Source organism: Saccopteryx leptura, chromosome 1 (genome assembly GCF_036850995.1).
Source record: "Saccopteryx leptura isolate mSacLep1 chromosome 1, mSacLep1_pri_phased_curated, whole genome shotgun sequence".
NCBI classification, from domain to species: domain Eukaryota; kingdom Metazoa; phylum Chordata; class Mammalia; order Chiroptera; family Emballonuridae; genus Saccopteryx; species Saccopteryx leptura.
In genome coordinates, this window is record NC_089503.1 from 319,747,915 (window position 1) to 319,764,805 (window position 16,891).

Here is a 16,891-nt window from a genome sequence, read left to right on the forward strand (position 1 = left end):
AGAGAGAGGAGAAGAGAAGCAGATGGCCACTTCTCCTGTGTGCCCTGACTGGGAATTGGACCCAGGATGTCCATACGCCAGGTGCTCTATCCACTGAGCCACCAGCCAGGGCCTTGCTTTTGTTTTTGAGGATTCTATTGATATACACTCTAGCTCAGAGGTTTTTTCCCTCAGCCATGTCTAGGCTACTGATGAGTCCATCAGAGGCATTTTCCATTTCTGCTACAGTGTTTTCTATCTTCAGCTTTTCTTTTTGGTTCTTTCTTCAGATTTACATCTCTGCTCACATCACTCACGTGTTCTTGCATGCTGTCTGCATTATCCATTAGAGCCCATTGTTGCTTTAAATTCCTGTGTGATAATTCCAACACCCTGCCATGTCTGGTTCTGATGCTGGCTCTCTCAAATTATGCCTTTTGCCTTATAGTGTGCCTTGTAATTTTTCCTTGATAGCCAGACATGATGCACCAGGTGACAGGAGCTGAGGTAAGCAGGCCTTAGGACGTGGAGGGGAGTTTTGGGGAGGGAAGTGTTCTGTGGTTCTACCATTAGACTCAGTTTTTAGTGAAGTCTGTGCCTCTGGCTGTGACATTCATAGGAATTTCTCAGTTTTCTTCTCCTCCCTTGGCTGGAACAGATGCCCAGAGAAAGCTGGAATCAGGTATTTTCCTTCCCTGTCAGTTGGGCTCTGGTGTGGTAGTTTCTCCCTAAGGCAGACCTTGTTAAGAATAGTGCTCTTACCCGGGTTCGATTCCCGGCCAGGGCACACAGGAGAAGCGCCCATTTGCTTCTCTACCCCTCCGCCGCGCTTTCCTCTCTGTCTCTCTCTTCCCCTTCCACAGCCAAGGCTCCATTGGAGCAAAGATGGCCCGGGCGCTGGGGATGGCTCCTTGGCCTCTGCCCCAGGCGCTAGAGTGGCTCTGGTCGCGACATGGCGATGCCCAGGATGGGCAGAGCATCGCCCCTGGTGGGCGTGCCGGGTGGATCCCGGTCGGGCGCATGCGGGAGTCTGTCTGACTGTCTCTCCCTGTTTCCAGCTTCAGAAAAATGAAATTAAAAAAAAAAAAAAAAAAAAAAAAAAAAAGAATAGTGCTCTTGGCCCTGGCCGGTTTGCTCAGTGGTAGAGCATCGGCCTGGTGTGCGGAAGTCCTGGGTTCGATTACCGGCCAGGGCAAACAGAAGAAGCGCCCATCTGCTTCTCCACCCCTCCCCCTCTCCTTCCTCTCTGTCTCTCTCTTCCCCTCCTGCAGCCAAGGCTCCATTGGAGCAAAGATGGTCTGGGCGCTGGGGATGGCTCCATGGCCTCTGCCTCAGATGCTAGACTGGCTCTGGTCGCAACAGAGCAACACCCTGGATGGGCAGAGCATCGCCCCCTGGTGGGCGTGCCAGGTGGATCCCTGTCGGGCACATGCGGGAGTCTGTCTGACTGCCTCCCCGTTTCCAACTTCAGAAAAAGAAAAAAAAAGAAAAAAGAAAAAGAATAATGCTCTGGTCTGACCAGGCAGTGGCGCAGTGGATAGAGCATCGGACTGGGATGCAGAGGACCCAGGTTCGAGATCCCGAGGTTGCCAGCTTGAGTGTGGGCTCATCTGGTTTGAGCAAAGCTCACCAGCTTGGACCCAAGGTCGCTGGCTTGAGCAAGGGGTTACTAAAAAAGTAAATAAATTAAAAAATTAAAAAAAACACAACTGATGATTGATGCTTCTCATCTCTTTTTGTTCCTGTCTGTCCCTATCTATCCCTCTCTTTGACTCTCTCTCTGTCTCTGTAAAAAAAAAAAAAAAAAAAAAAAAGAATAGTGCTCTGGCCTGACCTGTGGTGGCGCAGTGGATAAAGCATCAACTTGAAATGCTGAGGTCACTGGTTCAAAACCCCAGGCTTGCCTGGTAAAGGCACATATGGGAGGTGATGCTTCCTGCTCCTTCCCCCTTCTCTTTCTCTCTCTCCTCTCTCTAAAATGAATTTAAAAAATACATATATATGTGTATATAAAGAATAGTGCTCTAGTGTCTTTTTTTTTTTTTTTTTTTTTACAGAGACAGAGAGTCAGACAGAGAAATGAGAAGCATCAATCATTAGTTTTTTGTTGTGTGTTGCAACACCTTAGCTGTTCATTGATTGCTTTCTCATATATGCCTTGACTGCGGGCCTTCAGCAGACCGAGTAACCCCTTGCTTGAGCCAGCGACCTTGGGCTCAAGTCAGTGAGCTTTTTGCTCCAACCAGATGAGCCTGTGCTCAAGTTGGAGACCTCGGGGTCTCAAACCTGGGTCTTCTGCATCCCAGTCCGATGCTCTATCCACTGCACCACCGCCTGGTCAGGCTGCTCTGGTGTCTTTAATGGCTCCTTTCCCTTGCTCTTGTGGGGAAAACAAGGGGACTTGTCCCTGATACTTACCATGGGAACCTGCTTGTGCTCCTGAAAGAAAATCTTACAATAGGGTGGGGATCCCTATGACTGAGTCTCCCTGGAGTTTTTCTTTTTCTTTTTTTCTTTTTCGTATTTTTCTGAAGTTGGAAATCGGGAGGCAGTCGGACAGACTCCCGCATGCACCCAACCGGGATCCATCCGGCACGCCCACCAGGGGGCGATGTTCTGCCCATCTGGGTGTTGTTCTGTTGTGACCAGAGCCATTCTAGGGCCTGAGGCAGAGGCCACAGAGCCATCCTCAGCGCCCGGGCAAACTTTGCTCCAATGGAGCCTTGGCTGCGGGAGAGGAAGGAGAGGGGGAGGGGTGGAGAAGCAGATGGGCGCTTCTCCTGTGTGCCCTGGCTGGGAATCGAACCTGGGACTCCTGCACGCCAGGCCGACACTCCACCACTGAGCCAACTGGCCAGGGCCGAGTTTTTCTTTTTTAAAGATTTTATTTATTTTAGAGAGAAAAGGGAGAGAGAGAGAGAGAGAGAGAGAGAGAGAGAGAAGAGGGGGAGGAGCAGGAAGCATCAACTCCCATATGTGCCTTGACCAGGCAAGCCTGGGGTTTTGAACCCATGATGGCTTATGTTCACTTGTTTATTTCTCCAGTCTTGGGAGCAGGGATTGGCACTATGTCCTCCTTTCTCTTACAGATTCCATAAGAGTTGTTGACTTTTCAGTTTGTTCTGCCTTTTTTTTTTTTGGAGAAAGTGAGAGAGAGAAAGAAACATTAACTCATTATTCCATTTAGTTGTGCCAGTGAACCATTGATTGTTTCTCCTATGTTCCCTGACCAGTGCTTGAACCAGTAACCTCAGGCTTGAGCTAGCATCCTCAGGACCAAGACAGCACCCTCACAATCAAACCGGGGACCCTGGGATTGAGCTGGCAATCCTGATGCTCTGAGTCAATGCTCAATCCACTGTTCCACCAGCCAGGGCTGTTCTGCTTTTTCCTTGTTAATATGGAGTGCTGAATTCCAAGGTCCTTACATGAGGAACCTTACATTGTAGAATTGAAGTGGTAAAAGCAGACATTCTTCCCTCATTTCCAATTTTAGTGGAAAAGCATTAAATCTTTCACCATTAAATTTTATTTTAGCTATAGATTTTTCTTAGATATTTTTTATGAAGTTTGAGGTTTTCCATCTATTTCTAATTTGTCAAGAGTATTTATCATTAATAGGCATTAAGTTTAATCAGATGCCTTTTCTGCAATTATTGTAACATTCCTGTGGTTTTTATCCTCTATTCTGTTAACATAGTATATGAGGTAATTGAATTGAGTTGCATTCTTGGGGTAAAACCCCATCAATTTTGGTAGATGATCTTTTTTATATATTGTTGTATTTTGTTCTTCATTTATTTTATTTATTTATTTATTTATTTTAAATTTTATTTTACAGAGACAGAGAGAGAGTCAGAGTGAGGGATAGACAGGGACAGACAGACAGGAATGGAGAGATGAGAAGCATCAATTATTAGTTTTTCGTTGCGTATTGCGACACCTTAGTTGTTCATTGATTGCTTTCTCATATGTGCCTTGACCACGGGCCTTCAGCAGACCGAGTAACCCCTTGCTTGAGCCAGTGATCTTGGGTCCAAGCTGGTGAGCTTTTGCTCAAACCAGATGAGCCCGCGCTCAAGCTGGCGACCTCGGGGTCTCGAACCTGAGTCCTCAGCATCCCAGTCCGATGCTCTATCCACTGCGCCACCACCTGGTCAGGCGTTCTTCATTTATTCCTGTTTTCTTTTTGTATGTGTATGACAGAGACAGAGAGAGGGACAGATAGGGAAAGACAGGAAGGGAGAGAGATGAGAAGCATTAATTATTTGTTATGGCACCTTAGTTGTTCATTGATTGCTTTTTCATATGTGCCTTGACTCAAGGGGGGGGACTACAGCAGAGCGAGTGACCCTTGCTCAAGCCAGCAACCTTTGGGCTCAAGCCAGCAACCACAGGGGTCATGATCTATGATCCCACGCTCAAGCCGGCAACCCCACGCTCAATCTAGTGAGCCTGCGCTCAAGCTGGCAAATTTGAGGTTTCGAGCTGGAGTCCTCTGCATCCCAGGCCAAAACTCTATCCACTGTGCCACTGCCTGGTCAGGCTTATTGTTGATTTGAATGAACATCTGAGTCATATCCTTTCAGCTTGAAGAACTGCCTTCAGGATTTCTGGTAAGGCAGATCTGCTAGCAATGACTTTCTGTTTTGTTTATCTGGGAACACCTTTATTTCACCTTCATTTCCCCCTGCCCCCACCTTCATTTTTGAAGGATATTATTGCTGGATACCGAATTTTTTATTGACAGATTTCACTTTTTCTTCTGCTCTGAAAACATGCCATGTTACTGTATTACGGCCTCCATTGTCTCTGACAAGAAGTCAGCCATTGGCTTGTATCCTTGTTCACCTATGTGATGGGTCATGTTTTTCTTGCTGCTATCATGGTTTTCTTTTTGTCTCTGACATCCAGGAGATTGGTTACAGTGCACACAGGTGTGGCTCTCCCTGTGTTTGTACCAGAATTTATGGAGCAGTGGTATTCTGTTGTGCTGGCCTGTGTCCTGCTGCACTGTGGGGGCTCAAGTCAGAAGAACAGGAGAGTGCCACAGTTCCTTCTGCTCTGACAGCACTCCAGAGGCAGCACTCATTTCACCTCAGTTATTATTTTTATTTATTTTTTAATTATTATTATTTTATTTTATTTTTTTACAGAGACAGAGAGAGAGAGTCAGAGTGAGGGACAGACAGGGACAGACAGACAGGAATGGAGAATGAGAAGCATCAATCATTAGTTCTTCGTTGTGCATTGCGACAACTTAGTTGTTCATTGATTGCTTTCTCATATGTGCCTTGACCATGGGCCTTCAGCAGACCGAGTAACCCCTTGCTTGAGCCAGCGACCTTGAGTCCAAGCTGGTGAATTTTTTTTGCTCAAACCAGATGAGCCCATGCTCAAGCTGGTGACTCGGGGTCTCGAACCTGGGTCTTCCGCATCCCAGTCCAACGCTCTATCCACTGTGCCACCACCTGGTCAGGCTCACCTCAGTTATTATTGCTGAATAGTGTTGCATCTGGTGTTCTTAGTGATAGCATTAATTTTATTTGGTCCTTCTGTATCAGAAACACTGAATTCGGCTTGGCTTTGTTTTTAGCTGTTCTGTTGTTTACTGAAAAATAATATTGACTGGGTGTTTCATCACGGAAAAGAATTTATTCAAGAAAAAGTAAGGGTTGCAACCCAGAGCATACTGACTCAGCAAGCCACATGCACACTCTGGTTGGCCTGCATGCCAAGATGGAAGGGTATTTATAGAAGGGGAAAGGAAGATAAGGGAAGTAGAATTTAGAACCATCGAGCTTTTTTTTTTTTTTTCATCGAGCTTTATTATAAACACAGAGTTCTTTCTGTAGGGTTCTTGCCATTACACATGAGGTGTGAGAACTTGCATTAAGCCCTAGCTCCTGCTACAGAGCCTCTTGACTGATTACATTTGCATCAAGTTGCAGGTATTCTTTCTTTAAATTTTTTAAATTTATTAATTTTAGAGAGAGAGAGAGAGAGAGAGAAACATTAATTACTGTTCCACTTATTTATGCATTCATTGGTTAATTCTTTTCTGTGCCCTGACCAGAGATCAAACTCTCAATGTTGGTATATGGCAGTGGTCAGCAAACTCATTAGTCAACAGAGTCAAATATCAACAGTACAATGATTGAAATTTCTTTTGAGAGTCAAATTTTTTAAACTTAAACTACTATATAGGTAGATAGATTCCTTATTGAGGCAGCGCCTGCTCATGGTATTTTGTGGAAGAGACACACTCAAGGGGCCAAAGAGCTGCATGTGGAGCCGCAAGGTATATGGGGATGATGTCCTAACCAGCTGAGCTACCCTGCCAGGGCAACAGTCTGTATCAATGCATACTACAAGGCAGTTTAGAAGGGAAATCTGTTAAAAGTGCCCACATCTTGTCACCAATTACAGAAATGAGCTTTGTAGTAGCTGTGCATGTTATAAACATGTTTGTATATAGTAACTAAGCATTTATTCTTTCTCCTTTATATTTTTTAAAATGTGTAAGTTGTCAGAAGTTGACTTCACTATTTAGTTTTAACAGAAGAACATAAGAATATTCAGTGTCACAGTGACAGAATTTGGGGAATAATTAATGTAGCCAGCAGTAGACATGACGACTGTTGGGACTGTGCATATACTGATTTTGGAGAAAGAATAATAATTTATTTCTTCAATTGCAATAACGATGGCTGTATCTTGTTAGGTGAAAATATAGGTTGTTTCGTTGTCATGGAAGTTCAAGTGTGTTTGAAAGAAGGCATACAGACAGACTATCCAGAGGACTGGACTCCTCCTGTTGTGCACTTACTGCCTCAGCTCCAAATCCACTTCTCTTTGCCCGCCCAGTGGTAACTGAGCATGATCCCTAAGCGCTTCTCTTTTGCAGTTGGCACGATGTTAAGCTTTGTCAGTAGAGAGTGCTGGAGGGTCACTGCCAGAGGAAGGGACCTCCAGGTCCTAAACCCCCATTATGCCGCTCAACCACAGCGCTCCCAGCCGCTGCGGGCTTTTCTCTTTATCATTTGTAGAGCTGATGCTTTTTTTTACCCCGGCTTCCTGGAAGATTGCCATAAGACACCTGCCAGAGATCTAATCTGCAGGATACTAGGGAAAGCTGTTCAGGGAGAGACACTCGGTTATCTAGCTGCCCGAGGGCGTGCCAGGGACCGCCCGCCGCAGGCGCTGGACGCTGGAAGTCAGGCAACCCAAGCCGATGCCTGCAGCCGGCAGAGCGAGGCCCAGAGCAAACCCTTTCGCGCCCCCTCGTGACCAAGCTCAGCAGAGGGAAGTCCAGGTCCGCCTCCGCAGGGAGGGCCAGGGTGGTAGATATTCCTTAAGTGTTCGATTTCAGTTTCCAACATTTTCCCCACGGTTCACGCTGACACCGGAAATAATAATTCTCATTTTAGAGATCAGTTAGTTTAACTGAATTATAAAATTCCAGCAAATGTTAAATGGGTACATATTTTAATGTGCAAAACACAACCTGTGGGGCACCTGTGGTGGCTGCTGCTCAGGCGCTCCAATCCAGTTAGGAAACAAACGTAGACGGAGACCAAATTCACTCTTGCTTTGGCTGTGTCCGGGCCACGCGCCCACGGAATTCAGAGGACACCCAGCTTCCCCAGTGGGAGAGGACTTCAGCCAGAGCCAAAGGCCCCCCAACAGGGAGACACCTGCCCAGGTGGGTGGCTCTCTGGAGGAGTTATATTGCGGACGTCGCATTAGAAAACTTATTCTTGCAAATGCAGGGTCCCATAACAAGTTAATTACGATTTTACAGAAACTTAGCAATACGTCAGAAGGAAAAGCAAAGGAGAAGGTCACCCATCCCTGCCCCGCAACCTCGCGCTCCCGCCAAGGCGCTGAAAGCCTCTCAGCCGCCGGGCGCGTTCCGGTGAGCTCGCGCCGCGTGCGGCTCACCCCATGCGGCCCGCCCCAGGCGCAAACGAGCGCGCCCGTGAGACCACGCCCCCAGGCGTGCGCGCCCCCCGGCCGCCGCAGCCGCCATTTTGGACCGACCCTAGAGCCAACCGCGGCCCCAGCCGGTCTCGAGCCGCCGGCCGGCCCGCGCAGTGTCCGTGGGCGCTGTGTCCGTAGGCGCCGCGCCGGGCCGGGCCCATGTGCGTGCGGCCCGCCCCAGGCCGCCTGGGCTTCGCCTCCGCCAGAACCCTGGCCTCCTCCCGGGCCTCGGAGGAGCCACCGCGACGCCCGGCCCGCGGGGCAGGTGAGTGTGGCCGCTCGCAGGCTCCTCAGCGCCCGCGCTGAACTGCCCCGGGCGTGTCCGCCTCTATGTCAGTGCGCCCTGTCATTGCCCACCCCGCTCCCCGTCAGTGACCTTCCTTCGGTGACATGCCGTCTGTGTCCACCTCGTCCTGTTTGCCCCGTCAGTGACCCCACAGCTCCGCCCCCTCAGTGTCCCCTCACGGCGTCCCCTTGCCAGTACCTGCCGGCCCTGTCAGGCCCACCCCCTTGCCCAGCCATCACCCCTGTTAAACCCTTCCTGTCAGCGCCCTGTCCCTGGCCCGCCTAGGGGATCACTCCCGTCTCCCCTGCTCAGCGACCCCACTTTCCGTCCTGTGGGGCTCCGAGAGTGTCCAGTCACCTGCCCCTGCTCGGTTACCTTTGTTCCCGTCACTGCCACCCCGCTCATCCCTTCTTTCATATTGTCACCTTCCCTCAGGCACCTTCCTGGCTTCATTGGGTGTCCCCTACACACCTCTGCCTCCCCTCCCGGCTCCCTAACTTCCTGCGCTGCCCTGCCCACCACTTGTTTCTGAGCACTGGCTCCCAGCTGGCTGTGTGTGACCCCTTGCCCTCACCCATCTTGTCACTCCTGGCAAGTGTCACCTGCCACTACACCCTCCCCACTTTGTTCCTGAACCGACCTGCCTTGTCCCTGTGGCCTTTTCTAGCCCAATGCTCTCTCTCACCCCACCTGCCTCCTCCCCCATGGCCTCTTCCTGCCATGCCCTTGGCCTCCCAGTTCCTGGGCATCAGCAGCCCTGTCAGCTGTTCCCTGTCCTCCACCTCCCTTCCTTTCTGGTGGCTCTTCCCTGTTGGCTTCTCTGACTCAGGTAAGCTAAGCTCTGGAAGTTGAGAAGCAGCTTGCGATGAGAGGAGCTGGGGACAGAGCCTTCCCGGTTGTGGGGACAGCACGTGCAAAGGCCCTGCAATGGCCCTCCCCCAGGACCCAGATAGGGCCTGTGTGGCCAGGGTGAGATCACTGACCTCCCCTCTGTGCTGTTCCCTGCATGTCCCTCCATCCTCCCTGGGTGCTGTGGGGCACTGCTGTGCCCTGGGCCACAGATGGAGTTGGGGGTGCCAGCAAGCCCATGTGGGAGGAGCACAAGGCAGGAGAGAGAGGGGCTGGGAGTGGGTGTGCTGAGGTTTGGACCTGGGTGGTTGACTTGGGGAGGTTTTGGAGATAGAACTGTGAACTTGCTGATCTGAGGGGAGGAGGACTCAGGTGAGGGAACAGGTAGGTGGGCTACGTCACTGTCCACTGGGGTGGTTGCCGGTGCAGGGGAGTGCTGCCGATGGGAGGTGGGAAGTCAGGCTTTCTCATGGCTGGCAGTAGCGGGTATCTGGAATAAGAACCTGGGCCAGGAGACCACGCTGCATGCATAACCCTGGTAGGGGCTGGTGGTGAAAGCCTGGGAATGGCTGTTCACTCACAAACACAGGGCACGACATCAACCATTTATTGTGTGTTTTGTATGACTTACTTCACCTAGTCCTCACAACTTCCCCACATTGTGAGACAGCAAAGAAGAAATGGAGCTCCACAGCAAACAGCCAGGATTTGCGCCCTGTGCAGGTTGACTAAAGCTTTCCCTCCTGCACCCCCCTTACTTTGGTTAAGGAAGAGGCTAACTTTAAAAATGATGTTTTAAATTTTTAGTATATGTGCTGCCGAAGCGAGCACGTGTTTTAAATTTTTAAATAATATTCGCCGATTATGTACCAGACACTTTTGTGTGTATCCTCACATGTACCAATCAAGCTTTATTTATTTTTTATTATTTTTCCATTGATTGAAAGAGAGAGGAAGAGAGGAGGGAACAGAGAAAGAGTGAGAGAGAGAAAGAAGCATTAAGTCATTCCAGTTAGTTGTTCCATTTAGTTGTGCATTCATTGGTTGCTTTTCCTATCATCCCTTACATGGGTTGAGCCTAATAACCTCGATGGGCCAGGATAACACTGTATTCACTGTGCCACCTGGCCAGGGCCCAGACACTTTTTGAAGTGTATTACCTATACCATCTCATTTAACGTTTTTTTTTTGTTTTTTTTTAGAAAGAGAGAGGGGGGGCAGACAAAGACAGGAAGGGAGAAAGATGAGAAACATCAATTTGTAGTTGCGTCACTTTAATGTTTTTTTTTATTTTTTATTTATTTTTTATTTTTTTTACAGAGAGAGAGTCAGAGAGAGGGATAAACAGGGACAGACAGGAACAGAGAGATGAGAAGCATCAATCATTAGTTTTTTATTGCACGTTGCAACACCTTAATTGTTCATTGATTGCTTTCTCATATGGCCTTGACCTCAGGCCTTCAGCAGAATGAGTAACCCCTTGCTCGAGCCAGCAACCTTGGGTCCAAGCTGGTGAGCTTTTGCTCAAACCAGATGAGCCCGTGCTCAAGCTGGTGACCTCGGGGTCTCGAACCTGAGTCTTCCACATCTCAGTCTGTTGCTCTATCCACTGCACCACCGCCTGGTCAGGCTGTTTTTTAATTTTTTTTTTTTTTGTATTTTTCTGAAGCTGGAAACGGGGAGAGACAGTCAGACAGACTCCCGCATGCGCCTGACCGGGATCCACCCGGCACACCCACCAGGGGCACCGCTCTGCCCACCAGGGGGCGATGCTCTGTCCCTCCGGGGCGTTGTTTTTTAATTTTTTAAAAATTTACTTATTGATATTTTGAGAGAGAGGAGAAAAAGGGGGGTGGTAGGAGAAGCAAGAAGCATTAACTCATAGTACTGTGCTTCCTGTATGTGCCTTGACCAGGCAAGTCCAGGGTTTAAGACCAGCGACCTCAGCAGTCCAGGTTGACACTTTATCCACTGCACCACCACAGGCATCACTTTAGTTGTTTATTGATTACTTACCATATGGTTCTTGACTGGGAGGTTCGAGCTGAGCCAGTGACCTTTTTTTAAGCCAGTGACCTTTGGGCTCAAGCCAGCAACCATGGAATCATGACTATGATCCCACGCTCAAGCTAATGACCCCACACTCAAACCAAATGAGCCCGTGCTTAAGCCGGTGACCTCAGGGTTTGAACCTGGGCCTCAGGGTTTGAACCTGGGCCTCAGGGTCCCAGGTTGATGCTTTATCTGCTGTGCCAGCACTAGTCAGGCTAGATGTAACATTTTGTCATAAATTGGGTATGTGACTTGTGCAGAATTTATTATAAACCAGAGAGAAAACCATTGTTAAATTCTAATTATTTAATTACAATATAATGTTGTTCTTAATATTCATGTTAATATTCATAAGAGAACACCGAGGCACAAAACAAGTAACATATCCAAGGTCACAGTAAATAAATGGGTGGGTCATGCACATGGTGATTTGAATGCAGAATACAATTCAAAAGATTGGAAGTTTGTATTGGGAAGTTAGTCTCATTCTCACCCTGTCCCTCAGCGATCTGCTTCATTATGGAATCATGTCATATCCATATACAGCAAGCATCCTTCTTCCTTTTAGCATAGAATATACAATTGTATAGTCTTATTTCTTTAAAAATATTCCACCATTTAAAAATTACTGAATATTTTATACAATGTACTGTACAAATCTTAAGTATGTAAACTTGATGAATTACAACAAATGTGTACACTATTGTGTCTATCATCATGCTAAGATATAGAACATTTCTATCACCTCTAAAAGTTTTCTTGTGTCCATTGTCAGATACTACTTCAGCCCCCAAAATCCCAAGGCAACTGTATTTCTGATTTCTATTGGTATAGGCTAATTTTGCAGGTTTTTGAACTTCATGTAAATGGAGTCGTAAAGCACATGCTCATTTGTGTCTTCTTTTGCTTAGTGTAATGTTTTCGTGATTTAATGATTTTTATGCCTGTGTCTGTAGTTTATGCTTTTTATTTCAATAGTATTTCTTTGTATGAAAATATCATTTATCTCTTTTTCTGTTGACGGACATTTGGCTTTTATGACTAAAGTCACTGGAAATTCTTCTGCACATCTTTTGTGGACAAATCTTACTTCTTTTGGGTAAATATTTTGTGGAATTGCTGGGTTACAGTATAGATTTATGTTTAACTTCTTTAGAAACTGCCAGTTTTCCAGACTGGTACCATTTTATACTCCTGCCAGTAATTCAGAGTTTCAGTTTCTTCACATCCACATCAGCATGTGGTATTGTCAGTGTTTTAAAAGCCATTCAGGTTGTAGTGGTATCTCATGGTAAGTTTTTTTTTTTTTTCTTGTATGAGAGGCACAGACAGACAGGAGGAGAGAGAGATGAAAAGCTTCAACTTGTAGTTGTGGTGGCACTTTAGTTGTTCATTAGTTGCTTTTTCATACATGTCTTGACTGGGGGGCTCCAACTGAGCCAGTGACCCCGTGCTCAAGCCAGAGACCTTGGACTCAAGGCAGTAACCTTTGGGCTCAAGTTGGTGAGCATGCTAGAGACCCTGCGCTCAAGTCAGATGAGCCTGCCCTCAAGCTGGCGACCTTGGGGTTTTGAATCTCGGTCTTCAGTGTCCCACTGTGCCACCACCTGGTCAGGTCAGCCAGGGCTATATTCTTTTTTTTTTTTTTTTTTTTTTGTATTTTTCTGAAGCTGGAAATGGGGAGGCAGTCAGACAGACTCCCGGATGCCCCCAACTGGGATCCACCGGGCATGCCCACCAGGGGGCGATGCTCTGCCCATCTGGGGCATCGCTCTGTTGCGACCAGAGCCATTTTAGCGCCTGAGGCAGAGGCCACGGAGCCATCCCCAGCGCCTGGGCCATCTTTGCTCCAGTGGAGCCTTGGCTGCGGGAGAGGAAGGAGAGGGAGAGGGGTGGAGAAGCAGATGGGCACTTCTGCTGTGTGCCCTGGCTGGGAATTGAACCCTGGACTTCTGCACGCCAGGCCGACACTCTACCACTGAGCCAACCGGCCAGGGCCCAGGGCTATATTCTTAATGGTGTCTTTTGATGGAGAGAAAATTTTAGTTTGGATGATGTAAAAATTTGTCAATATTAAAATTTTTTTTATAGAAGCTTTATAGTGCTAGCATTTCTATTTAGCTTTATGATTCATCTTTTTTCTTTTCAACAGTTTTGTTGAGATACAGTTAATGTATAGTAAACCACATGATTATTCTTATAAGGTTTTAAAATTGATTTGAGAGAAATATCAATTTGCTGATCCACTTTTTTTTTTTTTTTTTTTTTTTTTTTTTTCATTTTTCTGAAGCTGGAAACAGGGAGAGACAGTCAGACAGACTCCCGCATGCGCCCGACCGGGATCCACCCGGCACGCCCACCAGGGGGCGACGCTCTGCCCACCAGGGGGCGATGCTCTGCCCATCCTGGGCGTCGCCATATTGCGACCAGAGCCACTCTAGCGCCTGGGGCAGAGGCCACAGAGCCATCCCCAGCGCCCGGGCCATCTTTTGCTCCAATGGAGCCTTGGCTGCGGGAGGGGAAGAGAGAGACAGAGAGGAAAGCGCGGCGGAGGGGTGGAGAAGCAAATGGGCGCTTCTCCTGTGTGCCCTGGCCGGGAATCGAACCCGGGTCCTCCGCACGCTAGGCCGACGCTCTACCGCTGAGCCAACCGGCCAGGGCCTGATCCACTTTTTTATGCATTCATTGGTTGATTCTTGTATGTGTCCTGACCATGAATAGAATCTACAACCTTGGTGTATCAGGACAATGCTCTAACCAACTGAGCTACCTGGCCAGGGCCCATGCTTAAAGTGTAAAGTTTGATAAGTTTTGATACATGTATACACATGTAAAGTCATCACAGTTGAGATAGTGTACATATCCATCACCCTCCAGATTTCCTCGTGTCCTTTTGGTATCCCTCCCTTCCACCCTTTCCTGCCTCTTCACCTCCAAGCAAACACTGATCTACCTTCTAAATGACCCATCATGCTTTATTTTTTGGGTGAGGTGAAATCAGGGTACTTTTTCCTCCATATGGATTATATAATCATTCTAACCTCATTTGTTGAAAAGACTCTTCTCCATTAAGTTGCATTGGAGACTTGGTTATAAATTACTTGAAGACTTGTGTGCAGGCTTATTTCTGGGCTTTCTGTTATGTTCTGTTGTGTTTTCTTTTTGTTGTTGTTGTTGTTTTTTTTAAACTTATTTGACCAACAACATCCAAACCTGTAAGGATTTTTATGAGTTTATTTGAGCCAAACTGTTGACAATTGCGTTGTTTGTTTTTTTAAGTGAGAGAGTGAAAGAGATTGAGGGACAGATAGGTGGAGAGATGACAAACATCATCTCATAGTTATAGGACCTTAGTTGTTCATTGATTGCTTTCTCATAAGTGCCTTGACCCCGGGGGCATCAAGCTGAGCCAGTGAAGCCTTGCTCAAGCCGGCTGTTTTTCTGTCCTGTGCCAATACCACACTGTTAGAATTAGTATAACAATGGTAATTCTTGAAATCAGATAGTATAAGACCTTCATTTGTATTTCTATACAGAATTTTTTGCCAGTTTTAGAAGACACTTTTCTATTCGTACGAGAATTTTTGCTGGGAGTTTGTTTGGGATTACATTGAATGTATAGATCAATTTTAGAATTGAATTAATTTTGAGTTTCCTGATATGTGCACATTGGCATATCTCTCTTATTTTATTTTACTTTTTAAATATTTTATTTATTGATTTTAATTTCTTTTTTTCTTTCTTTTTTTTTTTACAGAGACAGAGAGAGAGTCAGAGAAAGGGATAGATAGGGACAGACAGACAGGAATGGAGAGAGATGAGAAGCATCAATCATCAGTTTTTCATTGCGACACCTTAGTTGTTCATTGATTGTTTTCTCATATGTGCCTTGACCGTGGGCCTTCAGCAGACCGAGTAACCCCTTGCTCAAGTCAGCGACTTTGGGTCCAAGCTGGTGAGCTTTGCTCAAACCCCTTGCTCAAGCTGCCGACCTCAGGGTCTCGAACCTGGGTCTTCTGCGTCCCAGTCCGACGCTCTATACACTGCGCCACCGCCTGGTCAGGCAACTTTATAAAATTTATAAAGCAGAGTTACAGCAAGTTAAAGCATATAATATTACTTACCAAGTACTTTATGTCGGATTTTCGCTGTTTGGAAGAATATTTTTTTAAAATATTTTATTTATTGATTTTTAGAGAGAGGGGAGAGAGAGAGAGAAGGGGGAGGAGCAGGAAGCATCAACTCCCATATGTGCCTTGACCAGGCAAGCCCAAGGTTTTGAACCGGCAACCTCAGTGTTTCTGGTCGACGCTTTATCCCACTGCGCCACCACAGGTCAGGCCTGGCAGAATAAATCTTTATAAAACAACTTACTATAGTTAAATCTATCTTTCTATTTATACTTTGGTTGCTCTGCTACTGCCTACCATGAAAGCTGAACGCCCACTAGTGGGCAGTAGGGACCAGGTTGACTACCACTGGCTTTATCCATTGCGTCACCATAAGTCAGGCTTTCCATTTATTTAAATCTTTAATTTTTCTCAGCAATTTTGGTTTTTAAGAGAGGGAAGGTGGGAGAGAGAAAGAGAAAAGCATCAACTTGTTGCTTCACTTTAGTTTAGCATTGATTGCTTCCCATACGTGCTTCCAACCAGGGATCAGACCCATGACCTCGGGCTCAGGTTGAGCCAGCAACCCCTTACTCAAGCTGACAACCTTGGGATTATGTTGATGATCCTGTGCTCAAAGCAGTGACCATGTGCTGAAGCTGGCCACCTCAGGTTTCCAATCAGCAACCTCAGCTTTCCTATTTAACACTTGGTCCACTGCACCACCACTCGTTACGCTCACAGCAATTTTTTGTAGTTTTCAGGATGATGGTACACTTTTTTCAGATATTTGACATTTCTGCTGTTATTTAAAATAGTTTTATATTGTTTTTCAATTATTTGTTAATATACAAAAACAATTGTGTGTAGTGATCATGTATTCTGCAACTTTGCTCAGTTCACTTATCAGTTAGTTCTCATAGTGTGTTTGTATATTCCTTTGGATTTTCTATTTACATAATCGTATTATCTACAAATAAAGACAGTCCCACTCCCCAAATTGTTATGTCTCTTACTTCTTTTTCTTGCACTATTTTACTGGCACCTTTAATCCAGTGTTGAATAGGAGTGGTGGAGTGGTGATGTGATAGGGGGCCTTTAGTGGTTGAGGAAGTTGCATTCTAATCCTGTTGTGTGGAATATTTTTACCATGAAGGTGTTGGATTTTGTCTAAAGACTCTTCTGCATCTATTGAGATGATCATTTGGTTTTTGTCCTTCTATCCCATAAAGTGTGTTGTATTAATTGATTTTCAGATGTTAAAGCAACCTTGTATTCTTAGGATAAATCTCCATGGTGTAGTATAATCCTTCTTTATGTGTGGTGGGTTTGGTTTGCTAGTGTTTTATTGAGGATTTTTACATCTATATTTGTAAGAGATACTTGCATATTACTTTCTTTTCGGATGATATCATTGGTTTTGGTATCAGACCCTGTAGAATGAATTGGGAACATTATTGTTTTTGCAGATCACATTTCTAGATGGGATCATTGTCCTCAGCTTTAAGCTCTTCCTTCAGTATTTCTTCTGTTGTGGGTGTGTTGGGGACAGAGTCCCTCAGCTTTTGTTTGCCTGAAAAGGTCTTTTTATTTTTCCTTCAGTGTTGAAGGATATTTTTGCTGGAAATAGAAT

At 46.3% G+C, this 16,891-nt stretch overlaps 1 protein-coding gene across 3 annotated transcripts in view; it reads left to right on the top strand.

The window, feature by feature from the left end:
* The first annotated feature begins 7,989 nt into the window (after positions 1–7,989).
* PPP6R2 (protein phosphatase 6 regulatory subunit 2) overlaps positions 7,990–16,891 on the top strand; it is a 70,968-nt gene continuing 62,066 nt past the window's right edge. For all 3 annotated transcript variants that reach the window (XM_066358771.1, XM_066358770.1, XM_066358772.1), the window contains exon 1: positions 7,990–8,227. The gene's annotated coding sequence lies outside the window, so the exon portion shown is untranslated. The remainder of the gene's footprint in view (positions 8,228–16,891) is intronic.